Source organism: Schistocerca gregaria, chromosome 4 (genome assembly GCF_023897955.1).
Source record: "Schistocerca gregaria isolate iqSchGreg1 chromosome 4, iqSchGreg1.2, whole genome shotgun sequence".
Taxonomy (NCBI): domain Eukaryota; kingdom Metazoa; phylum Arthropoda; class Insecta; order Orthoptera; family Acrididae; genus Schistocerca; species Schistocerca gregaria.
Genome location: NC_064923.1, coordinates 104,197,958 through 104,218,850, shown reverse-complemented (window position 1 = coordinate 104,218,850; position 20,893 = coordinate 104,197,958). Strand labels below are relative to the sequence as shown.

General features: G+C 43.3%; 1 protein-coding gene across 2 annotated transcripts in view; it reads right to left on the bottom strand.

The window, feature by feature from the left end:
- Nucleotides 1-20,893, bottom strand: part of LOC126267417 (RNA-binding protein Raly-like) — a 381,807-nt gene that overhangs the window by 266,492 nt on the left and 94,422 nt on the right. The gene's annotated exons all lie outside the window — the stretch shown is intronic.

Sequence of the window (20,893 nt, the reverse complement as noted above, 5' to 3'; positions counted from 1 at the left end):
TGGACTGCAGCCGCACTACGGGAATTAACAGACTCTGAACGCGGAACAGTAGTTCGAGATAGGCGTATGGGACATTCCATTCCGGAAAGCGTTAGGGAATTTAATATTCCGAGATCCAGAATATGAACAGTGTGCCGAGGATACCATTCATTACCTCTCATCGCGGACAACGCAGTTGCTGTTGGCTCTCTCTGAACGGCAGAGAGTAGCGGCGTTTGCATTGGGGTTGTCAGTGCTAAGAGAAGCAAAATTACAGGAAATTACTTCAGAAATCAATGTGGGACGTACGACCAACAGTGCGGCGAAGTGTTGCGTTAATGAACAATGGCAGCGGACGAGCGACACCAGTGTCTTTGCTAACAGCACGACATCACCTGCAGCGACTCTCCTTTGCTCGTGACCATATCTGTTGGACACTAGAAGACTGAAAACCGTGGCCCGCTCAGAGAGTCCCGATTTCAGTTGGTAAGAGCTGACGGTAGGTTCTGAGTGCGGCGCAGACGAAGCCATGGACCCAAGTTGTCAACAAGGCACTGTGCAAGCTGGTGGTGGCTCGGTAATGGTATGGTCTGAAAACCGTGGCCCGCTCTGATGAGTCCCGATTTCAGTTGGTAAGAGTTGACGGTAGGTTCTGAGTGCGGCGCAGACGAAGCCATGGACCCAAGTTGTCAACAAGGCACTGTGCAAGCTGGTGGTGGCTCGGTAATGGTATGGTCTGAAAATCGTGGCCCGCTCAGATGAGTCCCGATTTCAGTTGGTAAGAGCTGACGGTAGGTTCTGAGTGCGGTGCAGACGAAGCCATGGACCCAAGTTGTCAACAAGGCACTGTGCAAGCTGGTGGTGGCTCGGTAATGGTATGGTCTGAAAACCGTGGCCCGCTCTGACGAGTCCCGATTTCAGTTGGTAAGAGTTGACGGTAGGTTCTGAGTGCGGCGCAGACGAAGCCATGGACCCAAGTTGTCAACAAGGCACTGTGCAAGCTGGTGGTGGCTCGGTAATGGTATGGTCTGAAAATCGTGGCCCGCTCAGATGAGTCCCGATTTCAGTTGGTAAGAGCTGACGGTAGGTTCTGAGTGCGGCGCAGACGAAGCCATGGACCCAAGTTGTCAACAAGGCACTATGCAAGCTGGTGGTGGCTCGGTAATGGTATGGTCTGCGTTTACATAGAATGGACTGGGTCCTGTGGTGCAGCCGTACCGATAATTTACTGAAAATGGTTACGTTCGGCTACTTGCAGACCATTTGCAGCTATTCGTGGACTTCATGTTGCCAAACAACGCTGCAATTTTACCGCTGTTCGCGATTGGTTTGGAAAGATTTCTGGACAATTTGAGCAAATCATTTGGGCACCCAGATTGCCCAAATGTACCCCATCGAACATTAATGGGACATAATTAAGAGGTCAGTTCGTTCACAAAATCCTCCACTTCCGCAATTATGGACGGCTGTAGAGGTAGCATGCCTCAGTATTTTTGCTGGGGACTTCCAACGACTTATTGAGTCCATGCCGATTCCAGTTTCTGCACTACGCCGAGCAAAAGGAGATCCGACATGATTTTTCGCCTCATTGTAATGCTCCTACCAACGGCCTTGCCGCAGCGGTAACACCGGTTCCCGCCATATCACCAATGTTAAGCGCTATCGGGCTAGGCTAGCACTTGGATGGGTCACCATCCGGTCTGCCGAGCGCTGTTAACAAGCGGGATGAACTCAGCCCTTGTGAGGCAAACTGAGGAGCTACTTGATTGACAAGTAGCGGCTCCGGTATCGGAAACTGACATATGTCTGCGAGAGCGGTGTGCTGACCACATGCCCTTCCCTACCAACATCCAGTGACGCCTGTGGGCTGAGGATGACACGGCGGCCGGTCGGTACCTTTGGGCCTTCATGGCCTGTTCGGGAGGAGTTATAATTAGTAATGCTCCCCCTACAGAAATGTCCACCCACCTTGCTGCGATTTCTTCTTATGGTGTCTGGTCCGTATGCGTACCTTGTTAGAAAACGGACACAATGCATCAGAGACTGCAAAATCTGTAGTGGAACCAGTCGCACTATACGTTGTTAGGAAGTTACAACAACAGTTTTCTTAATATCAGATTAACTGAGCGGTTAACTGAAAGATAGTTCGTGAGTTAAAACTTCGATATATTGTCATTGTTTGATACAAAAATACAGCCAGTCCTGCGCTATCTGTTCAGTTACAGTTTCCACACTCACATGCAATTACAGTCACTCGTAAGAGCCAGCTTATGGAATCGAACCGAACCTAAAACCAGGACGGTTTGCAAAACGGATTATCTGCGACAGAACGCTCGATCTAATACTCCGCAACTCGCTCCCTTTGAATGTTCAGTTCTGGGTCCCGACTCGCATAATACGCAACGCGGGTTTTTAGTTTACTCGGAAGTCACAGTTTACACATAAAAACCGGAATTTCGGGAATCGGGCATTCTCACCCATTCGCAATTACTTTGCGACACTCCACCGTCAAGATTTTTCATTATTCTGCAAAATATTTACATCTGATAAGAGATCCTAATGTACCCGTCCGGAAACGATGATCGGTGAGCTCCACTCCCTTTGACCTTAGAAAGCATTTCTCTTAGTGTACAAAATTATACCAACGAACTGTGCTCTGATTGGTTGAGAAAAATCATATCCAATCCGATAACGTTCTTAATCCCGCAATATCCAGGGTCTTTCACATTTAATGAATCACTACCTATGGACAATTCAGAAGTTTAGAAAATCCACAAATATCAAAATAACTCCTTCTTTAAGTAACAGAATTATGGTGAAGTGTTTCTTGAATGAAATTTTCACTCTACAGCGGAGTGTGCGCTGATATGAATCTGCCAGGAAGTTTCATATCAGTGCACACTCCGCTGCAGAGTGAAAATTTCATTCTAGAAACATCTCCCTGGCTGTGGCTAGCCATGGCTCCGCAATATCCTTTCTTCCAGGAGTGATAGTTATGCAAGGTTCGCAAGAGAGCTTCTGTGACGTTGGGAAGTTAGGAGACGAGGTACTGGCGGAATTAAAGGTGTGAAGACGGGACGTGAGTCGTGCTTGGGTCGCTCAGTCAGTAGAGCACTTGCCTGCGAAAGGCAAAGGACCCGAGTTCGAGTCTCGGTTCGGTACACAGCTTTAATCTGCCAGGAAGTTTCAAAGTGTTTCTTGTTTCCCACTCCCGTAAACTGGCAACTTGGGCTTCACAAATATCCCGTGATAGTATGATTACACTTTGTCGAGACACAGTTCTCATGCCAATGCATACGTAATTAATAAATATTTATGTATTACGTTACTCTCCATTCATACCATTATTCTCTTTTATAGTAATTAATAGAAGACGTAATATTCACATAGAATACAGTTTCCTTTCAAAAACATACTGGTTTAACTACGTATGATTCAAGCGCGTAAGATGGCAACATCTTCCGGTCACGACCGAAACTCCTTAGAATTACTACTGGATTAGAGCGCACATCTGTCATGATAGAACCATGACTCAATGTCTGTGGCTAAATGCGCGCTGATGCCGCACATGTGTCTAGGGTCACGTGGCGCTGCCGCCCTCTCTCTCTCTCTCTCTCTCTCTCTCTCTCTCTCTCTCTCTCTCTCTCCCCCTCCCTCCCTCCCTCCCTCTAACATTCGAAAATGGCAACGCTGAGCGCCTGTGGTGCCTATTTCGACGGCCAACGGAGCGTCAGCAGCAAGACTGAGTTTCGCGCAGTTACTGTTTTCCATTCCTTATTGAGTTACTACAATGGTGTCCAAAATTAAAGCGAGAAACCACTGTTTCTCCGTCCTGTGTCTAATTCACGATATAATTATACAATTATCAACATATGGCCGTACGAACGCGTCCTGCGTGGGAGACTGCTTTCTGATCAAAGGACAACCACGCCAACGATGACCTCTAGATGTCAGCAGATTCAGCAATTATGAACGGCATGAGGATGTAGAAAGCAAAGGAATCCACTGCATTAAAGACACAGAAAGTGTATTCACAGGATATGTGGCCTGAAATTGAAAAATTGTCATGATGATCTCCATTCGCAAAAGATTTTCGGGACGAGTTCCCCATGCCGATCTCCGGGAGGGGACTACCAAGGGAGAGGTGACAATGAGAAAGAGATTGAATAATCATCAAAAAGTTAACGTATTAAGACATGAAGTGTGGAATGGCAGAAATTTGAGCGTGGTAGGAAAGCTAGAAAATCTGAAAAGGAAGATGCAAAGGCTCAATCTAGATACAGTGGGGGTCAGATAAATTAAATGGAAAGAAGTCACGGATTTGTGGTCATATGAGTATAGGGTAACATCAACAGCAGCAGAAATTGCTATAACGGATGTACGGTTCGTTATCAATAGGAAAGTAGAGCAGACAGTGTGTCACTGAAAACAGTAATGTGAAAGGGTGGATCTCATCAGAATAGGCAACAAACCAACGCCGACAACAATAGTTCAGCTATACAGACGCAAAGCCTAAAGCAGAAGATCAAGAGATAGAGAAAGCGTATGAGGATACAGAACAGGTAATTCAGTACGTAAACGGACCTGAAAATCTATTAGTCATTGTGGATTGGGATGCGGCTCTGGAGCAAATGAAAGGGTTATGCGAGAATATGGGCTTGGTAGTAGGAATGAGAGAGGAGAAAGCCCATTTGAGTTTCGCAATAAATTTCTGCTAATAATAACGAATACGCTGTTCAAGAATCAGAAGAGGAGGAAGTATACCTGAAAAAGACCGGTAGATGCGGAAGGATTCCGAAATCAGATGTGGACTGTAAGGCGTAGCCAGGGGCAGATACAGACTCAGGTCACAGTTTAGTAGTGATGAAGAGTATGCTGCAATTTAAGAGACAAGTCAAGAAGTGTCATTGGGCAAAGAAGTGGGATATGGAAGTACTAATGACTGAAGAGATATGCTTGAAGTTCTCGTAGCTATAGATTCTGCGAAACTGAATCCTTCAGTACGCAGATCAGTTGAAGAGGAATGGATATCTCTAAAAACGGCTAACACAGAAGTTGGAAACAAAACATAGGTTTCAGGAAGGTAACTACGAAGCAACGATTGGAAGGACTGATTCAAAAGACAGAAAAAAAGAACAATCTTCGGTGAAATTAAATCAAGAGCGGTGACATTAAGAGTGCACCGAGAATTCCACTGTTAAATGTAGAGAGAGAGGGGATAGGTGGAAAGAGTACATGGAAGGCTTGTATCAGGGAGAGGACTTGTCTAATGACACGATCGAAGAAGAAACAGAAGTCTACAGTGAAGAGATAGGGGCTCAACTGTTGGAATCCGAGTTTTATAGAGCTTTGGACGACTGAAAAAGAAATGAGAAAATTATCGCACAGTTAGCTTAACGTCTCATTCATCCAAGCTGCTGATAAGAATAATATAGAGAAGAATGGAAAAATAAATTGAGGATTCGTTAAATGACGATCGGTTTAGCTTTCATAAAGGCGAGGGCATAAGACAGGGGTTCTAACATTGCGTCCGATAACAGAAGCAAGACTGAAGAAACTCTGGATAAGTTCATAGGTTCTGTCGACCAGGGAAAAGGGTTCGACAGTTTAAAACGGTGCAAGATGTTCCAAATTCTAAAATGAAAGAAGTTAGCTACAGAGAAACACGAGTAATACGTATAAGAACCAAGAGGAAGCAATAAGTCTAGAAGACCGAGAACGAAGTGCTCAGATTAAACAGGATGTAATAGAGGGATGTTGTCTTTCGCCCCTACTGTCTATTCTATACACGGAACAAGCAATCGACGGAAATACAAGAAAGGTTCAAGAGTGAGACGAAAATCGAGGGTGAAAGGGTATTAGTGATAAGATTCACTAATGACATTGCTGTCCTGAGTGAAAGTGAAGAAGAATTTCAGGATTTACTGAATGGAATGAACAGAATAATGAGTACAGTAGTGTATATGTTTGGAAACTGTATCGGAAAGCGACGAATGTAATGAGAAGTAGCAGAAATGAGAACGGTGAGAAAGTTAAGATCAGGATTGATGGTCACAAAGCAGATCAGGTAAAGGAATTCCACTATTTAGTCAGCAAAATAACCAATGACGAACGGATCAAGGAGTACACCAAAAGTAGACTAGCGCTGTCAAAAGAGCCTTCCTCGCCAAGAGCAGTCTATTAGTATCAAACATAGGCCTTAATTTGAAGAAGAAATTTCCAAGAATGTAAGTCTGTAGCGTAGCATAGTGTGGTAGTGAAACAAGGACTTTGGGAATACCGGAATATAATAGAATCGAAGCTTTTGAGAGGTGGTGCTATAGGCAAATGTTGAAAATTAGGTGGACTGATAAGGTAAAGAACGAGCAGTAGGGAGCTGTAGAGGGTAAAAACTGTAGAGGAAGACATTCAGGAAACAATTGAGGACGTAGGTTGCGGCTGTTGCTCTGAGATGAAAAGGTTGGCACAGGATAGGAATTCGTGGTGGGTAGCCTGTGCCTCATGTAACGCTTATTCGTCTAGTGGCACTACAACACAGTTGGGCTACTTTCTTACACTTTGTGTGGACAGACATTATCATCGTGATTTATATTGCTGCTCCCAACTTGCCTGCAACACGCTCTAAATTAACATGTCGACATCTCTGAGCAACACCGCCGGAAAACAGAAAAAGAAATGTTCTTCATTCAGGTGAGACTACGCTACTGTTACGGAACCCTGAAGCTTCATGAATAGCACTTCTAATGATTATGTAAGCATAGTAACACCTGTTTCACTCGCCTTAGATCACATTACGTAATGAATGTTGTGGAAGGAATATTCGAACTGATTTGTAAACAAAACTAATTTGCAATGTCGACGTGTATGGTTGAGATGTCTAATATTATGTTGGACACTTAAGTACAATTGTAAACTACTTGATTCACTCTTCAGGGACTGACAATAACAAGGAAACATTACCAATCTGACCTCGTATTTTACGCAGAGAAAGGGACACTAGCGAGATACCAGCCTCAACAATCGACCTATATACAGTTCTGATAGTACAATTATGAGCTTCTGAGTGAGTAGTTTTTGAAACTTCGTGCGCGCCAGCTGCTTGTGACTCTCTCCGCCCGTCTGTTGACCGCCTCACAACCCAGTGAACGAAGACCAAGAGCTGTCTCTTAGGAGAAAGAGGTGGTCTCAAATTCTTGCACAGTGGCAGGATGGAGTGTTCTGAACAACATACTCAAAATCCTGACTATTAGGATGTGATTATGGGGTACTGGTGGGTTTAAAGATCATTGTTTCATTTCTCAAATGAAAACAGCTCCCAGTGAAAATGTTTGAGAGTACAAAATTAAACCATATTACAGGTCCTACATAAAAGCTCCTATTCATTTTTTTTCTCTAGGGGTAATAGCTTCAGGGTTCAGGAGAATGACAACCGCAAAAAGTGGTTGAAATGGCTCTGAGCACTATGCGACTTAAATTCTGAGGTCATTAGTCGCCTAGAACTTAGAACTAATTAAACATAACTAACCTAAGGACATCACACACATCCATGCCCGAGGCAGGATTCGAACCTGCGACCGTAGGGTCGCTCGGTTCCAGACTGTAGCGCCTAGAACCGCACGGCCACTCTGGCCGGCCGTAGCATTTATCCATGTATAGGCTAAGCAGTTTCAAAGTCAAGAAAAAGTGACTAATTTACATCATTTTTTAAAATAGTAATTTAATAATTATATTTTACGTAAAATTGTTATTATTAAGGTCTAATAATTACTATGTAATACTAATAGTAATAAATTAATTGTAATTTAATAATTTTTACATGTGACGGATATTGTAAAAGAAAAGTTTCGTAAAGCTCTCTTAAATATTTACTAGTTTTCGAGTTAAAATTCGGTAAATTTCGCATTATCTTAGGAACATGGCAATTTATGTGCCGTTTAACTCAAGAATCTTATAAGGGATTTCAGTGAAATTGAACATTTATCCTTAAAAGAAGTGGGTTGAAAACAAATATTAAACATGTGTGAAACGTGCAGTAGAGCGGTATTAAGGAATAAATGGTGTTCAGGTGCGTAACGAGGTGAGTGGGGTGTGATGTGTGGCGTTTAAGCGCGGGGAAAGCTGGGTAGCCGGGTTGTGGTTTGTGAACGTCATCCCTCCATAGATCCGCAAATTGAAGGTCGAGCAGGTGTTTCCACACTCTACTTACCCCTCTATGTCACAAGAAGGAACTACTGGGTGTTTCACAACATTATAAGCGCCCTCCGCAGCTTGTCGTTTGAATCACCGGCGACAAAACTATCGGTCCTACAGCTACTCGAGGAAAACATAAAAAAGTGACCTTTAAATCTACCCCCTCCTCCATGCACACACACCTCACCGGTCAGTATTTTTAACGTGTTGTTCGTAATATTCCCTCCTACCACTGTGCAGTAACTTGCGACTACACAGCTTTTCCCCTAATTTTTCTTCGTGTTCTTGACTCTAATGGACGAGCGCCAAGTATTGTACAGCTGCGTGACAAACACAGCCCTCCTATTGGATGAGTTTTGACAGCGACGGACGAGGAGACAGGATGGTGTCACGTCTGCTAAAAGTGATTTGAATTACCTAAAGTGATTTGAAACCCTGTTCAAGAACACGCTGTTTTATGCAAAAAAGAGTACTTAATATGTCAACTCACGCTCATATATATTCAACATATTGCCTCAAAGTCACAGTGAATAAATATAAGCAACTGAAAAATTTAAACTTCCTGGCAGATTAAAACTGTGTGCCGGACCGATACTCGAACTCGGGACCTTTGCCTTTTGCGGGCGGTGGAGCACTTGCCCGAATTCGAGTCTCGGTCCAGCACACAGTTTTAATTTGCCAGGAAGTTTCACATCAGCGCACACTCCGCTGCAGAGTGAAAATCTCATTCTGGAAACTAACAATTTTTTGAAAAATATGGCACTCCTTCACTTTAACAATGCCAGCTTTTCAGTTCACAAAAGGCGTAACAGTGATGTTAATAATAGACTAACTCTACCCTGTTTGTTTAACGGAGCCCTCAAACATTCCTCTAATTTACACTGCATTTGTGAATCGCAACTTGAAGGTGTACAAAGCAAAGTGACATCTGACACCAGCTACAGGCTGGATACCGCGCATTTGGACACAGTGAACAAAATACTATCGCTTCTTCGTTCACCGAGATTAAGAACACGACCCTCTTCCTCACTCTAGGGTACAGAGCTGGGCGTTCGGGCATTACGCGGCTGCAGTGGGGAGAAGCCAGTAACAAGCAACCGGTGTGAGCGAAGTTTTAATAGCTGTACATTCAGAAGGTCATCACTCCGTACTATCTGAATCACGGCAAAACTTTAGGCAAGGGTGTACTGGTGTTGCTGATATCGTCATAGTGAGCTTTTCTCTCCTCGGAATAGGAGGTCAAAATTGAGATGTTTCCCTGTGTGGACCATGTGTTGACGAATCTCATCCAAGCTGCTATCTATCTTAACGACTACATCCAAGCCACTGGATTAGCGCAGCCATTCTGAGACCAAATTGCATCAAATGCAGAGCTTCCACAGCGAGCATCATTCGAGGTCGAAACAGCTTCGCCTGATATCACATTTTTCGATTGCAAACCTTTGCAATTCATCGCCAAATTTTTGAGAAGTTTTCTCCAGGTGTTTTCATTACGTATTATCAAGACGTGAAATACCTCTGATTGGAAGATGTTGGAAGAAAAATTTCAGTACATATACCGGGTGATCAAAAATTCAGTATAAATGTGAGAACTGAATAAATCACAGAATAATGTAGATAAAGAGGTGCAAATTGACACACATGCTTGGAATGACATGGGGTTTTTTAGAACCAAAAAAATAGAAAAGTTCAAAAAATGTCCGACATGGCGCTTCATCTGACCAGAATAGCAATAATTAGCATAACAAAGTAAGACAAAGCAAAGCTGATGTTCTTTACAGGAAATGCTCAATATGTCCACCATAATTCCTCAACAATAGCTGTAGTGGAGGCATAATGTTGTGAGCAGCACTGTAAAGCATCTCCGGAGTTATAGTGAGGCATTGGCGTCGGATGTTGTCTTTCAGCATCCCTAGAGATGTCGGTCGATCACGATACACTTGCGACTTCAGGTAACCCCAAAGCCAATTACCGCACGGACTGAGGTCTGGGGACCTGGGAGGCCAAGCATGACGAAAGTGGCGCCTGAGTACACGATCATCACCAAACGACGCGCGCAAGAGATCTTTCACGCGTCTAGTAATATGGCGTGGAGCGCCATCCTGCATAAACAGCAGGTGTTTATCAGCCAGGCTGGGGAGTAAGCGATTCTGTAACATATCGGCGTACCTCTCACCCGTCACAGTAGCAGTCACTGACGTTTTGCTGTCCACCGCCATCTGTCGACATCTTGAGAAATTTTTTTTGTTCTAATAAAACCCCATGTCATTCCAAGCATGTGTGTTAATTTTTATCTCTCTATCTACATTATTCCGTGGTTTATTAAGTTTTCAAATTTATTCCGATTTTTTGATCACCCGGTAGAATGGGAGATACGTGCCGCTACAATTTAGCGTACAGTTGGAGCCGAGTAATAACATTTTGAATGAGTGACATTGCAAGAGCGCGTGACAGGAACAGCGTGAAGTTTTTGACTAATGCGGAACAAATCTGCGAGAAATTTGATCACATTTCACAAATGCCTCTGCGAAGCGAACTACAAGAGCATTATTTCAACATAAATGAGCCAGAGGAAGGAGCCTAAAGTTTGACTCATTAGCTTTGTGGACACGAGTTGGCTGCGCGTCCCGAGGCTGGTGTAGCAGAAGAACTGGCTGCCAACTGGCAGGTCTGGGCAGCAAACCTGAGTCAGGCTGCGGCCGTGATGAACGGCGTATGCAGAAAGCCGCCGCCTCGCAACTTTGATGTGTCACGTACGTAATTCTAAACGGTCCGTTTATAAACTAAAGGGCACCCGTGTCCGAAAACATGTCCCTCATGTGTCTTACCAACCGACGAAGAACTCCGAAGATGTAAAGGTCACATGGAACACACTCTGAACAGGAACAATAACACTCGTAAAATCAGTAGTCTTGTTCCAAACAGGGTGCTGGACACTGAAGACTATTGTGCACATTATATAATGCACAATGTGTTTTACCGGACAAAGCCAGGTGGAGACAAATGGATAACGAAGAATGGAAAAAAGCGCAGGTGACGCCTGTATATAAGAAGGGTAGAAGGACGTATCCTCAAAACTACAGACCTATATCGTTAACATCGGTTTGTTGCAGGATTCTCGAACATATTCTCAGTTAAAATATAATGAATTTCATTGAGACAGAGAAGTTGCTGTCCATGTATCAGCACGGCGTAAGAAAGCATCGCTCCTGCGAAACGCAACTCGTCCTTTTTTCACATGATATTCTGCGAACCATGGATGAAGGGTATCAGACGCATGCCATATTCCTTGACTTCCGGAAAGCGTTTGACTCGGTGCCCCACTGCAGACTCCTAACTACACTACGAGCAAATGGGATTGGTTCCCAAGTATGTGAGTGGCTCGAAGACTTCTTAAGTAATAGAACCCAGTACGTTGTCCTCGATGGTGAGTGTTCATCGGAGGTGAGGGTATCATCTGGAGTGCCACAGGGAAGTGTGGTAGGTGCGCTGTTGTTTTCTATCTACATACATGATCTTTTGGATAGGGTGGATAGCAGTGTGCGGCTGTTTGCTGATGATGCTGTTGTGTACGGGAAGGTGTCGTCGTTGAGTGACTGTAGGAGGATACAAGATGACTTGGACAGAATTTGTGATTGGTGTAAAGAATGGCAGCTAACTCTAAATATAGATAAATGTAAATTAATGTAGATGAATAGGAAAAATCCTGTAATGTTTGAATACTCCATTAGAAGTGTAGCGCTTGACAAAGTCACGCCTTTTAAATATTTGGGCGTAACATTGCAGAACGATATGAAGTGGGACAAACATGTAATGGCAGTTGTGGGGAAGGCGGATAGTCGTCTTCGGTTCATTGGTAGAATTTTGGGAAGATGTGGTTCATCTGTAAAAGAGACCCCTTATAAAACACTAATAAGACCTATTCTTGAGTATTGCTCGAGCGTTTGGGATCCCTATCAGGTCGGATTGGGGGAGGACATAGAAGCAATTCAGAGGCGGGCTGCTAGATTTGTTACTGGTAGGTTTGATCATCACGCGATTGTTACGGAAATGCTTCAGGAACTCGGGTGGGAGTCTCTACAGGAAAGGAGGTGTTCTTTTCGTGAATCGCTACTAAGGAAATTTAGAGAACCAGCATTTGAGGCTGACTGCAGCATAATTTTACTGCCGCCAATTTACATTTCGCAGAAAAACCACAAAGATAAGATAAGATAGATTAGGGCTCGTCCAGAGGCATACAGGCAGTCATTCTTCCGTCGTTCTGTTTGGGAGTGGAACAGGGAGAGAAGATGCTGGTTTTGGTACGAGGTACCCTCCGCCATGCACCGTATGGTGGATTGCGGACTATGTATGTAGATGTAGGTTATACATTTACGAGCATTAGAATTCATGATATCTAGCTAGTTCCTGTGATACTGAGGGCCAAATGTCTCGAGCCTACAACGAGCCATCCCGCTCAACAGCTAGCTCCTGATATTGTCATACTAACAACCCAGCTCCAGTCCAGCTGCTGAACTGGAAACTGAAGAGCGCGGCAGAACTCTTCGAACAACTGTGAAATAGGGCAAGGAGTACATAAACACTATCCTAAAATACACGAAAACCTAGCTCTGGGCCGGCTTGGGTGGTCGAGCGGTTCTAGGCGCTACAGTCTGGAACAGCGCGACCACTACGGTCGCAGGTTCGAATCCTGCCTCGGGCATGGATTTGTGTAATGTCCTTAGGTTAGTTAGATTTAAGTAGTTCTAAGTTCTAAGGGATTGATGACCTCAGAAGTTAAGTACCGGCGCCGTCTACTTTGTATGTAGAAACGTTAAAAACAGCATAATCGTAGGAGCAGTGAAAGCGATTTCTCGAATGCAAATGTGGAAGCGAATGACGTGCTAATGGGTACTGCTTTTATTGTAGAAGATGTAAATGCGGTTATGTGAGCGGGGTGTTGTGTCAGAGATGTGTGTGTGTGTGTTTTGTGTGTGCGTGCGACAAAGCTCACTCCGCCAGGCTAGGAACTATCCGCATCATCACATCAGCCCCCATCACATCATACAGTTCGTTAGATTCTTTAGTGACGGCGAGAGGAAGTTGCACATCGGGGTAAGGTACTTAAAACTCAAGAGCAATGCACAGAACACTTACCGAGTGAGCTATCCAGGCATGACCCATGAACCTCTCATAGCACCACTGTAGCAGTAACTCCTCTCCTAAGCTCACTTAAGTTCTCGCTACCAGCGGGTCTTGCAAGGGAGAGTGTCGTACATAGTACCTAGAGTATAGCGTACCCAGGAATACATCATGTTTTTATGTTGGCGGTCCACTGTAGTGGCTGATTTTATAATCGCACGCAGGAATGCCTACTAGAGACAGCCATAAGCAGATTCTGCCACCTTTTACAGTTTTTGTTGTTGCTAGACATGTTGGCTATGCTTTGTGCAGCATTTGCAAAGTTTTCGCCCTCTGCACATGTATGTGCTGTATTATATATTATAGCTATTTTGAATATATTGTTAGTTCTTCAGTTCAAGAATTTTATGGTGTCAAAAATGCTATATACTTTAGAACTATTTGCAGGGTGGGCAGGAGGAAAGATATATACTTTGAGGGGTGGTGGTACTGGTGATTCTGAAGAACTTGAGATGGACAAATGCCCTATTCCTAATAGATTCCGAGGCAGACACCTTTAATGTCAGTCGTGTAAGTTTTTCTTGAATAACTCGAAAACTGCGGCCTCCTCGGGCATGGATGTGTGTGATGTCCTTAGGTTAGTTAGGTTTAAGTAGTTCTAAGTTCTAGGGGACTGATGACCACAGATGTTAAGTCCCATAGTGCTCAGAGCCATTTGAACCATTTTTTGAACTGCGGCCTCTAGTGAAAACATGTCTCAGTACAAAATTAAACATTTTGAATTTGCTTCAAAAAAGTGCTAGGGATAACAGTTTGCGCGAAGAAAGCGGACGGATTTGACAATCTCGCGCGATGCGCATGTGCTATAGCTGAGGTAGTTTTCGTAGGCCAGTTTGAGGTAGTTTCCCGACTTGATAGGTCACAAGTGTCCCATATCAAAGTGTTCGATTCTATTTCCTCTGCACTGCTGTGGTACGTTGTAAACAATGACAATGTACTGAATAATATAGAAACTAAACAACAAAGTACATCAATCGTACTATCTCCGAAAACATTCGCAACAGAGTAAGTGTCCATGTGAAGTTTTTTATTCAGGATCACCAATAGTATCAAAGCATGTACCTTTCCATGTGCCTCACCCTGTATGTATCATATGGACAGTTAAAAGCCATAGTTCGTCTGTCGAGCATCAAGATGTAGATTGAAACAGAAGAAGCAGTTTTACCATGTAGCATGTGATAGTTGCAAATGACCTGAGTATCTTTAATGTCTTAACAATTCTACCAGTGTTGAAACTGGAAATTTCTGGTTCCACTATATTCTCTTTAAGACTGTATCTCAGCTGTAATTGGCTTTTTGGGGGAGACTGCAGGAGCCTCCACGAAGATTGCGTTCGCCACTCGAACAACAAGCAATCGGGCGTCCCCTGGAAACGACCTAGTCGGCCAATCCTGCAAACACCGGAGCACCAAAACCAAAGATGACAAAACAACTCTCCGAAGAGACTCAAAAAAAGGCCTTTATCAAGACCAACACTAGTGACAACTTCCTACAATATTGGAGCCTTATCTGTAAATAAAGAAATTTTATTATCTGACATGTGCAAACGAAACAACTGTAACGTTTTAGTGTTACAAGAAACACACAGAGCACCAACTAACCATAGACCAAAAATACGGGGCATGAAATTAATTCTTGAGAGACCACACGAAAGATACGGAAGTGCTATATTTGAGAAACCAGACTTAGACGTATGCTCCTGTGCTCTGACCTGCGAAGAAAATATAGAAATTTTAACTATTGACCTACATTCATGTACTGTAACATTCATGTACAAATCACCCAGTGCGAGGTTCAAATTAGCGGAGCCTGGAAATTTCCATTCAAAAACATTAAAATTGTACTAGGAGATTTTAACTGTCACGGTCTCGCATGGGGTTATAAAGAGACAAATGACGATGGCGAAATGCTGGAGATCTGGGCAGACCAGACTAAACTGAAATTGATACATGATCCAAAGTTGCCTGCATCATTTAACAGCGGAAGATGGAAACGAGGATATAATCCAGATAATATCTTTGTCTCCGAAAAGGTGTCCCTGCAAATTGTAAAGCAAATCGAGGACCCAATTCCAAGATCGCAACACAGAGCAATAACTTGCTGCATTACTGCAGTAATCAAATCAGATGTAATGCCCCTCAAGAGACGCTTCAATTTCAAAAAAGCTCATTGGGATCTTTTCACAGAGTACCTTGATAAGGAGATCCTGGAAATTAAACCAGAGATACAATCATATGAAACATTTACAGACCTTGTCAAGAAAATCTCTCGACGGCGCATACCTAGAGGGTGCCGCACCCAGTAATCGCTGGACTCAATGGTAGCAGCAAGGAAGCTCTGAAAAAGTATGAAGAACTGTACAATAACGGCTCCTTCTCAGAGGAAACCATCCGGGCAGGTGAGGTACTGATGTGTGGTATCTCCGAAGCGAGAAAGGAAAAGTGGCGTAGCCTCCTACAAGAGACGGGCATGAAGCACAGCAGTAGGAAGGCATAGAAAGTGGCCAATAGTCTCAACAACGACCCAACAGAACCACAACCAAATTACAGTGAAGTTACACCTGATCAGATAGCTCAACAACTACTCATGCACGGAAAAACTAGAATGAAGATCAGGAATGGCAAAATTAAAAGAAAATTGAACGAGGAGATTAGTTTCCTGGCTCGCCCGTTCTTCATTCAGGAGCTACAAGATTCCATCAACGATTTGAAAAAACAATAAGGTCGCTGGCCTCGGTGATCTGAGATCTGAGCAAATTAAGCATTTTGGACCTGTAGCATAAGCATGGATCCTAGAACTAATGAATAACTGTATTACAACAATGCAAATTCCTAAACTGTGGAGGAAAGCTCAGGTTATTGCGTTACTAAAACCAGGGAAAGACCCAGCTGAAGCTAAACATTTCCGGCCTGTCTCACTGCTTCGTCATTTACTTAAAGTGCTGGAGCGAATGATCCTCAAACGCACAGCTGATTATGTGGACAAAGCCCTCATTAACGAACAAGCTGGATTTCGACCAGGAAAATCATGTTGTGGCCAAATCCTTAATCTCACACAGTACATCGAAGACGGCTATGCGGTCGCATTCCTGGATCTCAGTGCTGCATATGACACAGTTAACCATAAGTTGCTTACCCAGAAAGTGTATAATGTCACTAAGGACCACACCCTTTCTATGTTCGTGAAATGCGTGCTGCAGAACAGAAGCTACTATGTAACCTTACAATCTAAAAGCAGCCGATGGAGGACACAGAAAAATGGACTTGCACAAGGTAGTGTCTTGGCTCCAATATTATTTAACACCTATACCAATGATCTTCCCATCAGTCAACAGACACGAATGTTCATATATGCTGATGATGCAGCAGTGGCCACACAGAATAAAACCTTTGAACAAGTGGAGGAGAATCTCACAGGAGCCTTAACAGAACTTGCTACCTATTACGACAGCAATAATCTCAAACCAAACCCTAGTAAATCTCAAGTATCCGCCTTCCATCTTAGGAACAAACAAGCCAAACGGAAACTCCGAGTCATGTGGCAAGAGGAAGAGCTGAAACATACAAACAGCTCAAAATACCTGGGAGTAACATTGGACAGAACACTTACTTTTAAGCAGCACTGTCACAACACTAAAAGGTCTGTGCCAGGAACAACATTCTGCGTAAGCTAACAGGTTCATCGTGGTGGGCTCAACCACATGTTTTGCGCACCACGGGTCTGGTGCTGAGTATCTCAGCAGCGGAATTTGCGGCGCCAGTTTGGAGGAACTCTGCTCACACTAAGCAAGTTGACTTCGCCGTAAACGAAACTGTACGTACTGCCACAGGATGCCTCAGACCAACTCCCACAGACATCATTTATCCCATCATGGGCATAGCACCACCCACTATCCGCAGACAAGCAGCCGCCGACATCGAAAGATCAAAACAAATGAATGATCCTCGACACTCGATGCATATGCACCGAAAACAACGTGTCCAGCTGAAATCCCGCAGGAGTTTCATTGAAACTACTGAAGAGCTCGCCACCAAGCCCGTCACAAGGCGGCTATCTCTTTGGGAAGAAATGGTGCCACACTCCACAATGGAACTACTTGAGGAGGGATCTGCAGGATTTCAACTACCTTTAACAACTTGGAGGTCATTAAACCGGCTGCGTACTGGAGTAACTGGGTGCAAATCAAACCTATTTAAATGGGGTTACAGTGATAGCGATAGGTGTGAATGCGGAGCGATACAGGACTTGGACCATCTACTGATTTGTCCAGACATGTCTATAACATGCACTAACGATGATATTTTGAAAGCCAATGACAAAGCAAACTACGTTGCTAATTACTAGGAAGGGAAGATATAACTGGTGCATCCGGATACAGAAGAAGAAAAAAAAATGGTTCAAATGGCTCTGAGCACTATGGGACTTAACATCTGTGGCTATCAGTCCCCTAGAACTTAGAACTACTTAAACCTAACTAACCTAAGGACATCACACACATCCATGCCCGAGGCAGGATTCGAACCTGACTGAGCGCCTAGAACCGCTAGACCACCGCGGCCGGCACGGAAGAAGAAAACTGGCTTTTGATAATACAACTGCCTGATGTGACTTCACCTACCGATCACTGATATTTGGTAGAGTAATAACGTAGCAGATAGCCGATTATAAGCTGCGATGGTTTTAAGCCTCAGTAGAATATTTGTTGCTAGCTACATCACTATTTTATTGCTTGGAGCATGTTTTCACGTAGAACTTAATTTCTGGGAGTAATTTTTGTACTTTCAGGAAAAGAAACAATACAGCACAGGAAGAGCAAATGCCATCATTTGAAAATGAAATAATAAAGTATTTTAAACTTCTTTTGAGGGCTGGGTAGACGCGGAAGCCTGAGAAGTGTACCAACTCTCTCCCCTACTCCTACAACACAGAATGTCGCCGAGAAACGACTTCGCAACAGCCTATGCGAACCTGGAAGCATCTATCTTTTCTGTAAGGATGAGTCGAGCGTCGTTCTTGGATGATTTAGTCGGTAGGAGCATTTCCCACAAAAGGTAAGTCCTGGGTTTGTTTGCCAGCTTGATGTGCTGTTTCAATATGCCGGTAGGTTTAAAAACTGCTCATATTCCACTGTATAAGGAAATGTTGATTCTCGTTTACCGATGTCTTATTGAGACTGTTGTCTAACACTCATCATTGTGGCTGTTACATCAGAGATGCAGTTGTACGCTCAGACGCCACAGTGAAATGATCGATAGTGGAACGGCCAAGGATAGCACAGGACTCAGCGGTGGTACCAAGTCATATTTTCAGCAGAGTCCCAGTTAAGCGTTTAGCTTCACGATCCACAGGTGGGCGTTTGTAGTCTCTGAGGACAACGAATACCTGGTCTCATGTTACAAGACGTCCACACTTTCACCTCTGGATCGAATAGCGGGACAGCTGGTGTTACATTTCTGATGTTTTAAGCCGAGTGGCTCTTCGCCATCTTGAAGGTGTCCGATATGTGATCTTTCAAAAAGATAACGCAGGAACGCATGTTTCCCGTGCTGTCCTGACTTATGTCGATGGAAAGGGGGACGGGGTGTTCGACTGAAGCTCCTGCCAGTGGAAACCATTTGGTCACGTTTAATAATATCGTGGCTGGTGTTGTCAGAAAGCGCCAAAAAATCTATAGAACTTCCAATAATAATAAGGAAAATCACTGGCGACGCTATCAGAAATAGTAAGAAAATTATATGAGAAGAAACGAATAAATAGAAGAAGACTTCACAAAGAACAATGCATCAGACTTTTATGGAACATTCAATACTAACGTAAGTAGACACGATACACCAAACCTCAGATTTAAAACTGTAGTATATGGAGACATAAAAAACAATTAGATCTTGGTCAAGTATTCTGAAGAGCTCCTGAACTGTGAAGCGCACACTCATCTACAACGAGAAAGAACGAAATGCCGACTCAGAATCACCAACTATAGAAGAGGTTAGAAGCATCATAAATACCTTGAAAGGCAATAAAGCTCCTGAGGAAGGCGGGATCATTACAGAATTCTTGAGGTATGCAGCAAGAATACGATCATCTAACTGATACATATTATTGTGACATTATTAGAATAATTAAAAGAAGCGGTCAAACAAACCATACAACTACAGATGCAAGCGACTAAAGCAGGCCTACAGATTTCTGTCTATTCCAGACATCAAGGCAGCTCCTAGATAGATGACAAAATAAGGAGGGAAAATCCATAAGGTTTGGAGATTTAAATATCTGGGAGAATGGACAGCAATTCGACTGAAGGAAAAGGAAGCAACGGGAGCAGAAAAAAAAGAAATTAATTCACCATACAAACTATGAACATCTACAGTAAAGTATCTCGAGTATTGAAAACTAACACATTCCAAGACAGTGACCGGTCCTGAAGCCTTATACCCAGCAGAAACTCTTAACAGGAGTACTCAATAAACTGCAATTGGTGGAACGTAAGATTCTCAAGAGGATATCGCGGCCTCGAATAACAAAAGATGGTCAGTTTAGAAATCGAGTGAACCAAGAACTGTATCTCAATGCAAATAGCAATATGGTCTTCATCAGTATATGAATGAGCTTGTTTTCTTATTCATGGAAATCATCTAATCAATGTAATGTTTTTACGCTTACGCTCTCCTTTTTTGTATGGACGAAATCCAGATCCGGAAGTAGAAGTGGTGTTCTACTGATTCGAAGAGGGAAACGGCGAACATAGACGATGCAGAGATTCATCAATTCTGATTATATTTTAACTTGAGAGAGGTCACTGCAAAATTATCTTGTAAGCTACGCAGTTATTCGTCATTATAAGTACACGTATTAGAGATAATGCATTAGGGCTGTTTTTTTCATTTTTTTTAAGGTCCAGTTCTAAATACAGGCATTTTTACGGAATTAGATAATACGAATTACGACTTTCTTTCACGTTTTGGACGTACTCCTTCAACAGTTCTGCATGCGAACCTTACAGCCATCTTCGAGGTGACCCTTATTGGACAAAATGGTAAAGAAATCATTAGGCCTGTGCCAAATTTGTGAGCTGATCTTTTTTGATTTAACAGATTTTCGCATAGCCCAGAGGTGACTGATGCACTATTTGTATGTGATTTTTTTAATTCACTTTCCAGCCGACTACACGATGAGAATTTTTTGCTTGCTGGTTCCTACTCGATTTTGAATTCGTCATTTCATCAGTAACTGATACTCCTACGACTAACTGTTTGAATTCGACGCCTGTGATACTCCTACAGTTAACAGTTTGAATGTTGCCGGTACGTAGACATGAAAGTGATACGTAGTTTATGGGAAGGAAGGAAGATTAGCGTGTAATGTTCTGTGGACGGCGAAGTTATTAGAGTGGAGACCTCCTCTGGTCCATGCTAAGAATGTGTCTCTAATCTGGTAGTAGGTTGTGTTCCAAAATGAACAGCATAGAGACAGAAGTGATGACACTTTCTGCAGAACCTGACCATCATTTTGCGGAACAATGCTCAAGCACGTACAGTACCAGCTG